This window comes from Serinus canaria, chromosome 3 (genome assembly GCF_022539315.1).
Source record: "Serinus canaria isolate serCan28SL12 chromosome 3, serCan2020, whole genome shotgun sequence".
Classification (NCBI taxonomy): Eukaryota; Metazoa; Chordata; class Aves; order Passeriformes; family Fringillidae; genus Serinus; species Serinus canaria.
Window position 1 is genome coordinate 81,690,917 of NC_066316.1, and position 17,095 is coordinate 81,708,011.

At 38.9% G+C, this 17,095-nt stretch overlaps 1 protein-coding gene across 2 annotated transcripts in view; it reads left to right on the plus strand.

Moving 5' to 3' along the window:
- Positions 1 to 11,696, plus strand: part of HTR1B (5-hydroxytryptamine receptor 1B) — a 55,734-nt gene extending 44,038 nt beyond the window's left edge. Inside the window, exons 3-4 of one of the 2 annotated variants that reach the window (XM_050972899.1) lie at positions 1,991 to 2,204; positions 10,391 to 11,696. The gene's annotated coding sequence lies outside the window, so the exon portion shown is untranslated. The remainder of the gene's footprint in view (positions 1 to 1,990; positions 2,205 to 10,390) is intronic. The other variant, XM_050972900.1, reaches the window with a different exon arrangement.
- The last annotated feature ends 5,399 nt before the right edge of the window (positions 11,697 to 17,095 follow it).

The following is a 17,095-nucleotide window of genomic DNA, read 5'->3' on the forward strand; positions in this document are numbered from 1 at the left end:
GACTAAAAAGGAAAATAGAAATTGGGGTGAAAGATATTGAGAGGTGAGTCCCTTGAGGACCTGGTCTGTATAGAAAAGCCTGGCAGCGGGGGATCTTTTCTTTAAAAAATTAGGCTTATGCAATTGCTATGCAAAAGGAAAAGGCTCAAAAGTTTTCCAGTAAAAAGGCAGCACAAACCAAAAACAGCCAATGGGTTTATGAATCAGAAATTTTACAGCAAGTTTCTCTCAGAGAAGGTGGGTGATGAGTAGCTTCATTTATCCATGGCTCTGAGGAGCTTTCAGCTCCTTGTAAGATCAGGATGCATACAGAGAGGGAGAATAGGGTGGAGCTCCCTTTATCCAGGATTATGAAGATTTTCTAGGTGCCTCTAGAACCCTGATAGTGCACAGACTGGGACTGTGTGTTTTCTCTTATCCTTAGGTCAATATCCTTTCAGAAACTTGCAACATTCTCCAGCGGAGTGTCAGAGGAGGTAGAGAATGAGAGAGTGACATGGTCTGGCTTCACCCCTGTCCAGGTACCCAGATGTATTAGACAGAAGAAGCAGCAAAAGAGAAGCATCCACTCCCCATTGCCATGGGCATCAGGCCCAGCCAGTCCAGGCAGCCATCCTGGGCCTCCCATGTCACCCACAGCCCCTGTGACACAGCCACCAGCAGCATTCTACCTGCAGTGACTCAGCCATGGCATCAAAAGGATTGGTGTCTGGAGTTTGTGCTGCATCACTGTGACATGGCTATTTTTCAGTGCTCAAGAGAGAAAAAAAACTTGATGAATAATCATTATAGTAAAATCTGGGCAACTAGTAATGCTAGGGAGAAAAATTAAGTAGCTGCAGCAGAAAAGGACAGAGCTCAGCAAAGGTAGAAAGAATTAAAAGAAGCAGGTATTACCTACTGCTCACTTTTGAAGATTTTGGGGGTACTTGCAGCTGGGATTTGTAGGTTTCAAGACTAAATGTTGGAAGAATTAGGCTTGTCAAGTTGACTAAGGTAATATTTTACAGTTTTCTCATTAAAGCCTTGTCCAACATGAAACCTGCATCTACAAGAGGATGACACTGCTGAAGAGGTTTCATCATGCAATTTTATTTCTTTGCCAGAAATGAACCAATGATTTTGAAGAGACTCTCATCTTTAGCCATCACTACTTACTTCAGCTGGACTCTACAATGAAACACAAGAATTATCTTCCATCTACTTGTTTCACTGCAGGACATTACATTATCTTTAACTGACAGGACAAGAGGCAATGGGTGCAAACTGCAATAGGAGGTTTCGTCTGAGAAAAGAAAACCCTTTTGCACTCTGAGAGTGACTGATCACTGGTACAAGTTGCCCAGAGAGGTTTTAAAGTCTCCATCCTTAGAGATGTTCAAAAGGCATCTGGTCATGGTACTGGGCAACCTGCTCTAAATGAACCTGCTTGAGAAGGGGGTTGGACCTGATGAGCTCCAGAGGTCCCTTCCAACTTCAACTGTTTAATAATTCTGTGCTCTTTGGTGCATGAAAACAATTTATTTCCCCATATGTAATTCCTCCTTAATTATTTTAGTTTGACAATTGTATAAGTAAAATTGGGAGCAAGGAAAACTGATTATGTACGGAAGTGAGATGACCTTTAAGTAATCAAGTTCAACTGCAAATTATAATAAACTTCCAGTGAAATATGACACATCCTTTAACTGCTTCAACTTCTGTGTTTGCCAGCTGTGCTTACTGTTGACAGTCAGCAACTGGCAAGCACGGAAGTGGCTGGAAATTACAGGATCTTGTTGGTTAGAGATAGGGAGCAGGAATATTTAAAACATACTCCCGAACACCCTTAAGGACGTGGTATCCAGCTCACTCAGCTGGTGTGTAGAATATTTCTACTTGGTCTCTATGCCCTTCCCTGCTGTGTTTAACATTGACCTGAGAGCAGACACTGTGGGCAAGGTTATCCCATCTTCTCCTTTCATAATTGTTTTGTATCCTTTGCTTCTAGGATGCCTTGTCTAACCGTGCCCAAGCTGTTGCTGTGTTTCAAGATGCTCCAGGGATATTTGGCTGCTATTGACTGGACTGTTCTTTGTACATTCTACACTGGACAAGGCCAAAAAAGTATTAAGAAAATTAATACTTGCATCAAGAAAATCACTTGTTGCTGTTGGCTACCATGTAAGAGTTTCACAGTAGATCCTGAGAGCTCATGAGATCAGGTGAGGAAGTGTGGTGCTTCTCTTCCAGTGGCTGTGATGAATTTGTGATGATCACTACCTTGTCAGCCTATTGTCAGTGACAACATAAAATAATCAGTGTTTTATCTCCCAGCAAGCATCACAAACTTTCATTTTCTGTTTTAGTCAGGTTTTGTTTGTTTTTTTCAGGATAGGGTAGGACAACTTGTATAAAAAACCAACCAAAAATAGAAATGAAAGAGCATGAACCATCCAGTGCATTACTGCCATTCCTTTGCTGCTTCAGATGTGTTAACTTTATCTGTTGCTGGCATATGCAAACAGTCCCTGGGAATGTGGTTGCTGGTCAGGAAGCAAGGATTTTGTAAAAATAGTCACAGTAGTAATAAAATATGGTAGATGTTTTAAAAGATGCAAAGAAATTTGTTTCAGCTATCCAAAGAAACTTATGGTCCTATAGAGTTGAGAGAATTTTAAAACTTGCTTATCAGTGCACAAAAAAGATTATAAAGTTTCCAGAAGAGTGAGGGTGGGACAGGATATAAACAACAGAACACAACAGAAACCACTGAAACCTATTGAGGAAAGTATCAGTCTGTTTATTTTGGCTTTAATTGGATTCTCATTTTCCTTCCAATCTATGGATGATCTGGCTGTTGAATACTTTGAAAGGACTGTCCTGGTTATGTCACCAAAGGCTGTGACCTACTTCAATCCTCCCTCCTTCCACTCTTCAGAAACTGGTGTTCTTTCAAAAGGAAATGGAAGAGAAATGGGCCTGTCAAGATTTAATGATGCAGGAAACATTAAGGAAAACATGTTTTAATGTGATAGTCTTTGTATTTTACACAGGAAATACAAAAAGGCAAAAGGGATTTAAAAGATCACCTTAAAGGCATCCAGTTCTAAGGTTTCAATAAACACGCTGAAAAACAAGCCCTTTGATTATTTTTCTAGCTCACAGAGCAGCAGCAGTAAAATCAAGAGTACCGTTATAAGATGTGAGTAAGAAGCAGCACCCAAGGAAATGAAAAAAATATTAGTATTGTTATTATCTATGCTTACAATAGAAGTATTGCATAGTAGATAAGAACACTGGAAGGATGCTTTTTTCGTATCTTGCATTATATCTTTCTGAACAAAACCCCTCTGTAGACAACAGAAGCTGCTTCTAATAACAAAAATGTTGGCTGAAATGAAATTCTTGACATACCAATCATTCTCAGCAGCAAAGCCATTTTTCATATAAAACATGCTTTGGAGTAGACTTTAATGAAGGTCTCAAACCAGCTCATGTAGCTTATTTTCTCAGGGATGGGAGTATTTAAATAAATTTAATAGAAAATCTACCACAGAGACACCACAAATGTGAGCTGCCAAATCAGATTATGTATTTTTAAAGGACAAAAGGGTTCACTCTTCCTTCAAACCTACTTGAACACACATTTTTTTTAGCCAAAATGGATGATGGTTTTGATTAAAATTAATTGCCCACTGTGAAAACTCCTCCCACTGCAACACAATCGAGGAGAAAGTTTCCAAAATAAACAGTCTTCAGACCAAATGCTGTAAAAGGAGAAACTTTTTTCTGCTATAGCTACAGCTTCTCTCTCACTCTAAAGGAACGCTTATAGGCTAACATAACATAGTTGAGTAACTCCTTATATAATCTGTTATCTCCTTCTCTGGATTCATTTGCTATTATAACTTAATGGGAAATTTAAAGTGATAATTTAGGAGTGAATTCTCTAAGGTTTTCATTTTAGCAATGCTAGAAGGGAATTTGGTGCATGTTCTTTGGATGCCCTCAAGGTACTGCTCTGCAAGAGTACAGTCTGCTTCTCTGTGTTGTAGTTAAATCATAACTCATAAAGTAGAAGGTGTAAAAGCATAGCAAGGATCATGTCTTTAGGGTAAAAAATCATCAGTGGATGAGTTCCCACAAGGAAGGAAGGAAGTGGCGGAAGGAAGTGGCGGAAGGAAGTGGCGGACGTGTCGGAAGTTGTCGGAAGTGGCGGAAAGGATAGGCGGAAGGAAGTGTCCGGAGGAAGTGGCTGAATGGCGGAAGTGGCGAAGTGGCGAAGTGGCGGAATGCGGAAGGAAGGAAGGAAGTGGTGAAGGAAGACGTGGGGCGGAAGGAAGTGGCGTAAGGAAGTAAGTGGCGGAAGAAGTTGGGCGGAAGTGGGGAAGTGGCGGAAGTGCGGAAGAAGGAAGGAAGGAAGGAAGGAAGGAAAGGAAGGAAGGAAGGAATGGGCAGGATTGAAGTCAGGCGGAATGCAGGAAGGAAGGAAGGAAGGACGGCATGAAGGAAGGACTAATTACTGCCGGAATTCTTTCCTTTGTCCGTCCCTTCCTTCCTTACTTCCCTTACCTGACTTCGGCCCGGGCCGGCCGTCTTTCCTTGACGTCCTTTTCTCCCCCTATCCTTCCTTCCGTTTTTCTGCCTGCCTTCAGTGGCGGAAGGAAGGTGTGGCGGAGGGAAGTGGCGGCGGAAGTGGCGAAGGAAGTGGCGGAAGTGGCGAAGGAAGTGGCTGAAGGAAGTTGCGGAAGGAAGTGGCGGAGGAAGTGGCGGAAGGAATGAAGTGCGGAGAAGGAAGTGGCGGAAGAGTGGCCGGAAGGAAGTGGCGGAAGGAAGGAAGTGCTGAATGAAGAAGTGGCGGAAGGAATGGCGGAAGGAAGTGGCTAAGGAAAGGAAGGAAGGAAGTTTGGCGGAGGGGAATTGCTTGAGGAAGGAGTAAGAAGGAAGGAAGGAAGTGCGGAAGGAGGAGGGAAGGAAGGAAGGAAGGAAGGAAGGAAGAAGAAGGAATGAAGGAATTAAATTAAGCAGTAGGACGGAAGTCCTTCCTTCCTTCTTGCCTTCCTTCCTTCCTTCCGTCCGTCCTTTTCTTCCTTAGGAAGGAAGGAAGTAAGGAAGTGGCGGAAATGAAGGAGGCAGGAAGGAGTGGCTGAAGTAAGAAGTAATGAAAGAAGGCAAGTAAGGAAGGAAGGAAGTAAGGAAGGAAGGAAGGAAGGGAAGAAGGAAGCAGGCAGGAAGGAAGGGAAGGAAGGAAGGAAGGAAGGAAGAAGGAAGGAAGGAAGGAAGGAAGAAGGAAGGAAAATAGTCACTCCAATCAATTAAAAAAGCCCTGGTTTGATTTCTACATGGATAAATAGAATGCCAGTCTGCACCTCGGATAGCTTCTAAAAGTTCACAAGAAAAGTTTACCTATATATTCACCAGCCACCCTGGAACAAACAAGGTGCACAGAGTGATCTTTAGGTTCAGCTTCATTTTCTCAGTGGGTGCTTCAGGAAACATTTGAAAACCTGAAAAGAAAAGTAGAAAATAGAAGTGGAAGGCTTTTTGACTTTCCAGCCAGCTCGGTGGTTTTCAAGAGACAGAATTTAATTCCATTTACTCATATTAAAAAGTAAATCAAATTTTCTATATTTCTTGAAAAAGAAAGATTTTTAGCTTGTGAACTATAGGTTTGATATACCATGTGTCTCTTAGACAAAAAAACACCTCTGTGTTGTTTTTCTAGACAATTCAGCATTCCTCTGGAGGGAGAGAAATCAGCAAAGACATAAAGAAAACTGCCCTATAGCTGGAGGCTGTAAGGGGCACCAGGAGACAGCACTGACAGGCAGTGCAGTGCACTCAAGAGTAGCTGCAGCCTCCTGTCTCCACAGATTCAGGAAGCTGCATTTGTCTCATAAAGAAAGATTTAATGTGATCTTTCTCCAGCCTGTGTTAAATAATAGAAACACCATCATGACAAAGTAGCAGGCCTTTTAAAGACAGGGCAATTATGCCAGTTGTAATGATCATGCCTGACTAGTAGATTGGGGAATATAGGAAGGGCAACAGGAAAGGGTGGCAAAAGAAGCAGAGGTTTATGCAGTATAAATCCACACAAAAGGAACCTAAAAATTCTAAGCAATTCAAAAGGGAAAATTGCTTTGTGTCACATTGCACTTACATTTTATGCTGGAAAATAAAACAGGTCTCTGAAACACAACAGTTGGCTGTAGCAGCAAGTTCTTCCTGAGCTGAGGAAAAGAGCCAGATGTCTTATAGATAGGCAAGCAGCTGCTCTCCAGACATTTGGTTGCTATTTTATATCCAATATTCAGCTCAAATATGCCACACAGCTATCATTTATTTGTATCGCATGGCTCATACTTACAGGTTAGAATCTGACTTTTAAGGTATTGTTACAAATTTGTGCTCAAGCCTCCTTCACCTGCCCTGTTTTACATTCTATCTGTCCTCCTAAACCAGAAAACAAAACAATTATGTTTGCCTATTTAATCAAATGTATAACTCAAGTTCTTATTCATCTTTATCTGACATATTACTTCTTATTGGGTTTGGCTATTTGCAACCTGCTTCAAAATGTAAAAAATATCTCAGTGTAGCTTTTTTCCTTCAGCAAGTTAATTCAATCTCATGCACCATAATCCATTTAACCATTCTTCTAGTTTGAAGAAAAAAAAAGTAGGATTCAAGCCCATTGCACAAATTGCTATGGTGGCCTTAGGTAGCAGGTTCATTGTATGGACTTCATCTCAGAGGACCAGCTGGGCAGGTTGCAGACTTTTGGAGGTCATGAAGGTTTTGGTAGATCTGCTGCTTTTGAACACCTGCTGAAGCAATAAAGAGATTTTGACAGTGGTGAAAAATGTATAGATTTCCTCAAAGTCCTTCATAAAGTTACTGAATGTTTCTGTTCTTCTAAAAGAAAACATCAAAATCGGGAAGAAAATGGTATAAAAACATCTACTTCCTTTGAAAATTCTGGTTTATAAATGTTTTTCAGATATACTAACAGCACAATCTGACAGTACCTTAAATTTCAGGGTCACATGACACCAATTCATGATAGTGCTTGTTCTCATCTGCCCACCAATCTGTCATCTCTGATTAATTTAACATCCCAACCTCTTAAGAAGCTTCTAAATGCTTCCAGATTTAAAATTATAATAATAAGACAAATTTAGTGGAGTAGTCTGCTAGAAAACATATTTCTACATTTTCTTATCAAATATATGTTTCTTTCCAAAGACATCATGTTGTCTTGAGGACTTCAAATGGAGGATTTAATATGATTTATTAATGTTAAATCCATTTTTAAGGCCCTAATTTGTTAGAACTTAGAAGCTAAATCCATTTCTGTCTTTTAAGGTTGGGGGTGGATAAGGTAATGCATTATACAGTGACTTGGTCACATAGCAGAAGTGCTGTCTCCCATTATAGCACTCTCATATTTCCCCTTTAGAGGTGGACTTGTTTAGCTGTGCCTCAACTCAACCATCTTTTTGAGAGAAAGAAAAGAAAACCAAAATTATTCCAGCCTAAGTCATAAATAACTTCAAAACTTTCCTGAAAACTTTTGTTGTACATTATAGTTCACAAACAGAACATGATCCAGCCTGGTGTGGGACATTGACACTCCAGATATCAGCAATAATCTGAAATCTGATCTCACTTCTGTTACTGTGATATAAATGGGGAATGGCAGTGGCAGCATCGTTCAAAATTTCTCATAGAAATTTCTCATATATTTAGAGTGTGTCTATCTGGTGAAAGGCTTTGCTGGAGTTTGGAGCAGTCTGCTTTCTGTTACTGAATTGCACTGTGACATTATTTTTAATTGTCGTCCCCCCTCCCCAAAAATAACATTCAGCCATGGTGGCATTTGGGGGATTTAAATGCCTGGAAATGGACTTTGAACCAAAATCTGCTTCCAGAAACTACTTAATGGGCAGGTCTAGATAATAATATATCTATGGAAAGTGATGGTAAACAACTACTCAAGGACAAACCTTAAACAGAAAAAAAAAAAAAAGAGTTAACTCCTTGTGAAAATTTTAAGTAGTTCTAAGAGTGAAATTATACACTTTTTTTAAAAGGCCATTTGCTTTTCAGCAAATCTGAATCCAGTTCTAAGGCCCTCTTTGCAATAGACACTAGTGACATTGCTAACCAGTAGGAAAATTACAGGATGTTACCACTCCTAGACAGGACCAAGCTACTGCATAAATATTGGAATAGCATGTTTTCCAAAGAATTGACAGGTCTCAGTTTAAAAAGTTCAGGACTTACTAGATCAGAAACAAAAGGAGATAGTGCACAGGTTGCTCATGAGGATATTTGCAGTCTGAGGCATCACAGGATCTCACCAATGCCCAGCACCAAAGTGCAAGGCAGGTGGGGTCAAACCAGGGCAGGCACAGACCCCAGGGAAACTGATTTCTTTTCTTCCAGGATTACCACCACAATGCAAATGGCAAGTGGCTTTTTAGAGATGCATGTTTTACCAGCTCATGCTCATCTCATAATTTTCTATGAGCTCCTCACTCCTTTTCTGAAATAAATACACAACAACCACATGAGGACTCTTGTCCAGTGCTTGGATAGATGGCTATTGTTCTCAAAGTACAACTGACTTTTCCCTATTGAATTACCTCCTGGTTTGCCTCACATCTCTTCTCTAAATAGCCATGAGTGTTTTGAGTTTTAATCTGCTACGTGCATTCCCTCCTAACTAGGTATCATTTGCAAATATATAAGGCACCCGCACTTTTCCATCAGCCAAGTCATTGAAGAAAATATCAACTAATTCTGGAACAAGCACAGATTATTCCTGAAAAAACCCCACTCAATATATTGCCACAGTTTGATTTCTTTCCTTTACAGCCTTTTCATAAAGACCATATGTTCCCAGCTTACTTACAAGAGTGTTCTAGGAGACAGTGTCCAGGGACTCACTAAATTCAAGACGTGGTATCCACTGTTTTTGTAAAGCCATGTGAAGCATGTCCTATGACAGATTGAGTTTATTTTGGCTTGACCTGGATTTTATTGACAAATCCTTTCTCTATATATAGTATTTTTTAAATGTTCATATCTAATATGTTATTTTTTTCACTATTTCTACAGGAAATAAAATTAACTCCATGTATTATAATTTTAACCTCACTCTTCTATTACTTTTTAAATATAGGCACCTTTTATCTTCTGGATTTTCAGAATATAATTTTGGACTGGCTGATCACAAGATAGCTCATTTGCTTGCCTAACTTCAAATGTTTTCTTTTTTAAGTTCTTGCCCTTTTTGTCATGATACCATCTGCTTATAACTGACCTTTTGAATGAAACAAAAGAGCTGAATCTATCAGCTTTCCAGGCATTGTTTGCAAATGCCCTTCACTCTGCAGAGAAGTGGGCTAACTCTGTCTTTAGCTTCCTCTGCCTGTTGGTGCATCAATATGCTGAGAAGCATGCATCACCTGTGCACCACATGGTTTCACTCTCTGCTTTTGATTTTCTCTCTTTGGTCTCACATGTTCATCCATTCATCTTTCTTTAAATTCTTCTCCTTGGTGAGTGATCTGCAGCTCCTTCCCTTCCTCCGCACTGTCATAACTTGCAATTTTGCATAGTTTTCTTTTGCATAGTTTTGCATAAACTTGCATTTAACATAGTTCCTTTAAAGATCTGCCTACTTCATTTAACTCTCTCTCAGAATTGTCTCCCACAGGATCTCACTTACTAGTTCTCTGAATTCCTATAATCTGCTCTGCTGAAGCACATTGCATCTCTTCCTGTTTGTCATGAATTCTGCTGCCTCATCGTTGCTCAAGAAGTGCCCGAGTTGCTTTTAACTTTTGCTTTTTCCTTTATGTTCTACCAAATTAGAGAATCATATTTGGAAAATGTCATCTCTCTTTTCATTTTCCAGCTTCTACATAGAAAATTTCTACTAAAACTTCTCAAAAATTAGCCAACTGCCTGAGGGCATTCCTTCCAATGTGCAGATTTTTGGAATCAATGCTGGTGGCACTGAATGCTGGTGTTTGGATAATTCTGCTTACAAAAAGCTCATCATGTGATTTCCTGGCTAGCTGTCCAACTATTGACCCCCATCAGGGTACCAACACTTTTTGTCCTTTAAATTGTACTCAGAAATTATGAGACAACTTTTGAGCCTCTTTATTATTAACCTCAGAGCAAGAGATGCCTATGTGTACATTAACATATAAGGAAATACCTACATCCTTTTCTCTGTCTACTTGCTCTGAACAAATTCCGCCGCTTATATTAATGTTCCTGCTAGATGAATCATCCCACCAGGTCTTTATTAGTTCTACTAAGTCATAACTTTGAAATGTATTTATACTGCTACTTCCTCTTGCTTTTTCTCTGTGCAACTGCTGTTCAGATATTCCAGGGACAGAAAAATGAACCTGACTACAAAAAACTGACTAAGACTCCTAGAGAACAGCAGGCATCTGGCTCTAAGAGACATGCAGAAGAGAAAGAATATCTGGTGGCACTCTCTTGTATTGAACTCCTGGGGAAGAAAGCAGCACTCAGGCTCTTGGACAGTCTCCACCCATTGAGTCAAGAGGCTGGTGGAAGCCAATCTGCTGCATCCAAAGCAGAACCTGGAGCTGCATCCAATCAGCTCCACAGACAGATTCAATCCTTATGCCTACTTTTGACGCCTGTTCAGATTTTTAGTGGTGACCCAAACTCCCATATGAAATTCTTCTCCATCTGAGAATGATAGAATATTTTCTGTCAACAACAGTGACAAGTATCTTCTGAAGATCAATATCAAAAACTGGCCCCAAGTCCCTGAAACTGTTGAACCATCCAGTAATCTGAAAAATCTCTGATGTTAATTTATAATGAATGCTAGAAGGCCAGATAAGTGTCAATGATTGAAGAAGTATTAATATTGTACAAGATAGATTAAAGAGATGACAACAGTATTTACAAGTTAGCAGTTTGCAAATGGTATAGGAATTATAATGGAAAAGAAGCAGGATTAAGAAATTGATAGAAAAATGAAGTACACCACTGACTGTTAGATGTCTCACATATGTTCATGTATGAAAAAGACACATTGATAACCAGGCCATTCTTGTAAATGAAAAGAGAGTTATACCAGATTAATCCTAGATTCACAGCGTGTTCACTGTGAGAAGAAGCTGACTAAACATTTCTTTTTATTTACTGGCATAATCTGGTATGATTTAGGAGTCATTCCTGTGACATCAAGAGACTGAGGAGATTCAACAGGGTAAAACCACACCAAGACTGATATCAAATATAGACTGAGCAAATCAGACTTGCAGATTGACACTTGGAGCATTCCTGTGTCACATGATGATCCTTAGCACTGAGGGAAAGGGAGATTACTGGCCTGACAAACAAGTGACTCGGGGTGACTGAAGGATTTGCTGTGCCTTCAACAGCTTTTGGAGAGGAAACCATCTGTAAAGCTGAGTCTGCGACACTTGAGAAAGGAATCACCTTCCATTCTGGAATACTGGAATATCACCAGTCCTTGTACCAAATGAAATGCATGTTATACGTGTTTCCAAATAATGAGCTTGCTTGCATGTTAGGAATAACACTATTTTAAATAATGTACACAAAAAACTGTTACTAATAACTTTCTCTTAAAAGTGAGTTTGAGAATTGCTTGCATTCATAAAGAAATAAGATTGCATTCTGCCTTCCAGTGAGTTTTTCAAATTCTTTAGTGCTTTGGAAAACAAATAAATGTTCTTCATTCCTTGATAGTATTGATCTTAAAATGATAAATAAAAAAATCTGTAATTCTGTAATGTTGATAACAATTCAATGGATATACCAGGCAACACGTAAAGATAGCATTTTAAAAATTAGTAATTTTTCATAGCTGGAAACTGCTGCTTACAAATCTTATTGTATCTTTCCAGAATACTAATTGGAAACAACCCAAATTTAGCATACTGGATTGAATTATTTAGTTTGGAGATAAATTTGAAATAAAATATTGCTAAAATCAGTCTCAATTTTATTCACTAGATACTACCAATTACATTTAAAATACAGTAAGCAGAAATGAATCAAATGTTCTAGAAATAAACTGTTTCTTTCCACACTCAAAACATTTGAAGTACCTGTTAGTTAGAAAAGTGGTGAAGTCAAATTTCAGATTGGGCTGTAGCTGCTCAGTCCAAGTTATAAATTACAATGCCTTGTACTCTCTTATGTATGCTGGACATCTGGTGAGCAGGCAAAACATACCAAACATACCAAACATTCCAAACAGGTATGTGCTGCTAAAATATCTCCCAGGAATTTGCTCTCTGCTTGTGGAGGTGGTCTCACTCTCACTCTTTTGATGACTCTGAATGCAGTGTTGATGGAAGGTTTTCTAGAAAAGGTAACAAAAATGTGCCAGCTTCTATCTTAGGCAAAACAGAACATAGTGTTTTATTCTAGAAGACCTGACCACAGCCTTTATGTTTTTTGTGATGTGTGTATATATATATATATAATATATATACATATATATATATATACATATACATATATATATATATTTTTTTTTTTATTTTTTTTTAATTTAGGTGTCATCAGTAACCTGTTCACAGTCACACAGTTCACACAAAGAGAAGGACACAAATCAGCACTAAAAGCATGACCACTTCCTGAAACCACACTTGTCAGGTTTTTATATGCAAATAAAACCAACATTTTGCTGGCAGCTCTATGACAAAAATAAAAGTATGTAGGGTTTTGCACAAACCAACAGATGCTGTGCCAATTTGAGTAGTGTTGTCCTTCTCAATATCTGGAGTGCAGCACTACAAAAAAGCCTCTTTGATAAACAACTCCTAGCACATGCCCACTAAGAGGTGAATATACTGAGATATTTATTTCTACCCACCAATCACATTTGGAATTGATCCAGATAACAGAACAGGCTCTTTTTTGGAAGTTATATGAAGTCCATTGATGATCATGGTTTTTAGTAGATTTATATTACCACCACTAAGGTATTCAGCACTAGAAGACATCTTAACTTTTCTTATAAGGCAGAAATTCAATGAAAGCAATAGAAATAATCTCTGGGGCAGGGCAAAGAAGTCTGAATGACCATCCTTCAGACATGACTTTTCTTTAGGTAGCTAAACACAGCAGTCTGGATTTCATTCTGGCATAAGGCACAAGCACCTACTTCACCATCTTGACAAGCTCAACATTTGATCTGTTACAGAAGTTCATGCCACTTTCAGATTTAATTTTTACCAGCAAAGTTTTAAACATAAAAAATTGTAGGCAAACATACAAAATTTTCAAGTGTTCTGATCTGTCTCTCTTTTTTTCAATAAAAGGCACTGGAGATGTATTTCTTATTCTGTAACCACAGAGTGCTTTTGACTTTCCCAAAATGTCTGCCTTTGAACTGTGCCCTTGTAACAACTCAGTAATGCAGTTCAGTGGGATCTGCAAAACTGTAAATGCAAACTAATGTTGGCTAATGTAAAAATATGTTGTTTAACATTTCTTAGATTTGCTCTTAAGTATTCCATGCAGAATATTAATAATCTGTTCCAAAGTCTGATCAAGTTCTTTAGGAACATCATATGAGCAAACCATCACCTCTAACACACTTCCACTAAGCTACATGAATATTTGTTAGAGAATAGATTTCAGGATTCCATTTATACAAAGATCTTTCCACAGACTAATAATTTACATTAATACACAGTAATATTGTAATATAGATGTAAAATGAAAATTGGAAAGACAAACTTTGAAGGAAAAAACCACATTTGAAGTTGACCACAGCCTTGGACAAACCTTTTTTTACCTTTAAGCTGTCATGATCATTTGATGCCTGTAAAATATAGTAGGATTTGAAAAAAATGATCCAGTACATCACTATCCTGTTGATAGATTGCTTGTGGGTTGGTGATTCACATATATTTGTTTATCACCTTGCTTTTAGAAGGTATTTGCCAATTATACACCATATATCTCAGCAGATATACTGTAGCAGCCAAGAAAGAAAATGCAGCAGTCATTTCTCACTTTAAATGTCATTAACACTTCACAAAATCAATCTTTCCGATTAAAAAGGAAAATATGTCCTTGGACACTTGGAGCTTACTAACTTTTCTAAGGTTTCTTGAATACCATCTAAGATTTGAACCCTGGTTTAGTTTTTGTTTTTTTTTTCAAATCTTAAACCTATGCCTAAGCCTACAAACCTCAGCAAGGAAATGGCTTATCCAACCCAAACCTAAATACATCTACTGTCTCAGATGCCCTCTTTGCTGTCTGTAATTCTACAGTTTCCAGGCATCTGCTCCACTGTAGCCTTTGGTTAAGTCTGTACCAATAAACCACTGGGATCTGTCAGGGTGTTGATCACACCATTTATTTCTTATCATGCTCTATGGCTTTGCCCTAGACCAAGTGGCATTTCTCCTGTGTCATGTCTTAGATTTACAATGAGCAGGTGAGCACATCCTGAAGGTGGTATGGATATTGCTCTTTGTTTTGGGATGCCAGAGAACTCACTCCTGTGGATATGCTGTGCCAGGTGGCCCCTGCACAGAGACCAGCCCTCAGCCTGCTTTATTTACTACTGGAGACATTGACACATTTTCAAGTAGCTCTTACACTTCCACAAAGCTGTCAAAGTTCATCCCTACCAGGATTTAGTGGAAGGGTATGTAAAGTGTGTTCTATTCTTTGTACAGCACATTCCTCTCTCTCTTACATTTTTATTAAGAGCTCTTAGCTCTGCAGTGTCTGCTGCAGTGCAGCTCCAAACCAGCCTCTCTCTGGGAATATTGGTCAAGAAGAACTAGCAAATTAATAACATAACATTTTAACAGTGTTAAGTCATTTATTTTAACTCCTAACTTGTGTTTTCTTAGGCATTCCCTAGGCTACAAATAGGCAATAGGCAATATCCCTAGGCTAAAAATCTCTTCTAAAAATGTAGTCCCACAAGCCTAAAACTATTTCTAAATGGACTGCCCTTTAGGACCTGGCTACCTAGCTTAACATGTTTTCTGAAGTGCTGATTACCTGAAGATGTATTTATTTAAATCATTCTCATAGTTCAAAGCCACAATGTGTGGTATGGATTAAAATCCAGTGCACCAATTGGTTAATGCCTGTACATGCTATAAGCATCTAGGTGCTTAGATAGGGTGCTGGTTCATGCTGCTCCTTTGTTCTTGAGGATGTACCAGATTTTCAGAAAGTATTTGGTAAGATATTCTAGTCCTGAGGGGCCCTTGCACAGTTAAAAGAGACCTATTTCACTACTATCTTTGTTATAAAAAGTAATTTTAAAATAAACAGGAAAAAAAAAAAAAGCCTAATGTACTACTGGAGTACTCATAAAAATCTCCAGCCTTTAAATCTCCAGTTTAAGCAGGGAAAACTAACAAACTCCAACCTACTCAGGGTGATAAAATGTGCAAAAACTACTGAGCCCAGAAGAGGATGTAATTTACATAAAACAGAGGCGTAGAGATAATTTTCCTAGTTATAACCCGGACTGTCAAACTCCTGTAATGTACAGACCAGAGTCAAGATTTGAGAAAGTGATTTTAAGACACTGTAGTTACACTTCATTTCTAATATAATTCTATTTCTTTGTTCATGTCCTGCATGACATTTACCACACACGAAGCCATCATGGGATGTATAGTTATAATTATGTATCTACTGGTGAATTACATGCAGTTAGTCTCACAGAACTGTTTACCCAAAAGAAGTGACTGTTTTATAAAGGATGATTTTAAGTACTATTCACAGAATTGTTATTTTGAGGGACAGTGAATCTGATAACTGTTTTCTGGCTCCTTGAATATGTATTTTTAAGAAATGTTGCATCTTGCTCATGCCAAGCCTGGTACTGAAAACTCCTGTCATCTTCAGTTTCTGCATGAAATACCAGCCTGTACTTTGTAAATAATTTTCAGGCAGATGAAGAAATAGATAAAATTGAATGCCAGAGATATTCATTATTTGATTAACAGTAAATGTACTTCTCTGTGAAATGCATTGAGGCCTATTATCCATACATGAGATACTACACAATTTCTACTCACAGTAGCTGTATCTGGAATCCTCAAGGCATCCTTCAGTTGCTGCTTTTTCATTCTATTTTCTAGATGGAAAATAACTTACCTATGCCATAAATATTGTGTATACTGATGTATTCTATTTTCTGGCAATAATTTAGTCATTCAGTAGCATTTTATTTACTCACCCTTCACAGCACCCTTTTTCTTCATTTGCTGCCAACTTAACTAGCTCTATCACACCCTTTTCCCCATAAAAGAGGATTTTTCTGTATACTGTCTACTGTTCTACTTCTCTCTCAGCCTGCAGATAACTTTCATACCTAACAGTTCAGTTACACCTCAAGCTGTAGCTTAACAACTAATTCTTTCGTGTTTAGGCAGCTATTATTCCTTCCTTCCCTTGTTCCTACCCCAGTTTTGTGCAGCCATGCAGTGAAACAGCTCAGCAAATGCACTCACACTTTGCCATGTTCACTAACCCTGCTCCCACCCCAGTTTAACTCACTGTGCAGCTGCCCCACAGCCAGGACAGTATAAACTGACAGCATGTGCCCAAGAGCTGATGACCAAGGAGCAAGTTTTTCTACCAAAAGAAGCACTCTTCACTACTCCTTTATCTATTACTACTACACTCGTTACTATTCTACTCACATTTCAAACATTGCCATGTTACAGAAACACAGAATGTTGGACAGGACAATATTCTGAGTTGGACAGGGCCAACACAGATCACTGAGTCCAGCTGTACAGGACCATCCCCAAGAGTAACACCATGTGCCTGTGAGCATTGTCCAATTGCTTCTTGAGCTCTCTCAGGCTGATACTGGGACCCTTTCCCTGAGGAGCCTGTCCCAGCGCCCAGCCACCCTCTGGGTGAAAAACATTTCCTTGATATCCAGCCTAAACCTTCCCTGACACAACTTCAGGCCATTCCCTCAGGTCCTATCACTGGTCACCACAGAGAAGGGATCAGTGCCTGCCCCTCCTCTTCCTCTCATGAGGAAGCTGTAACTGCAGTGAGGTCTGTCTTC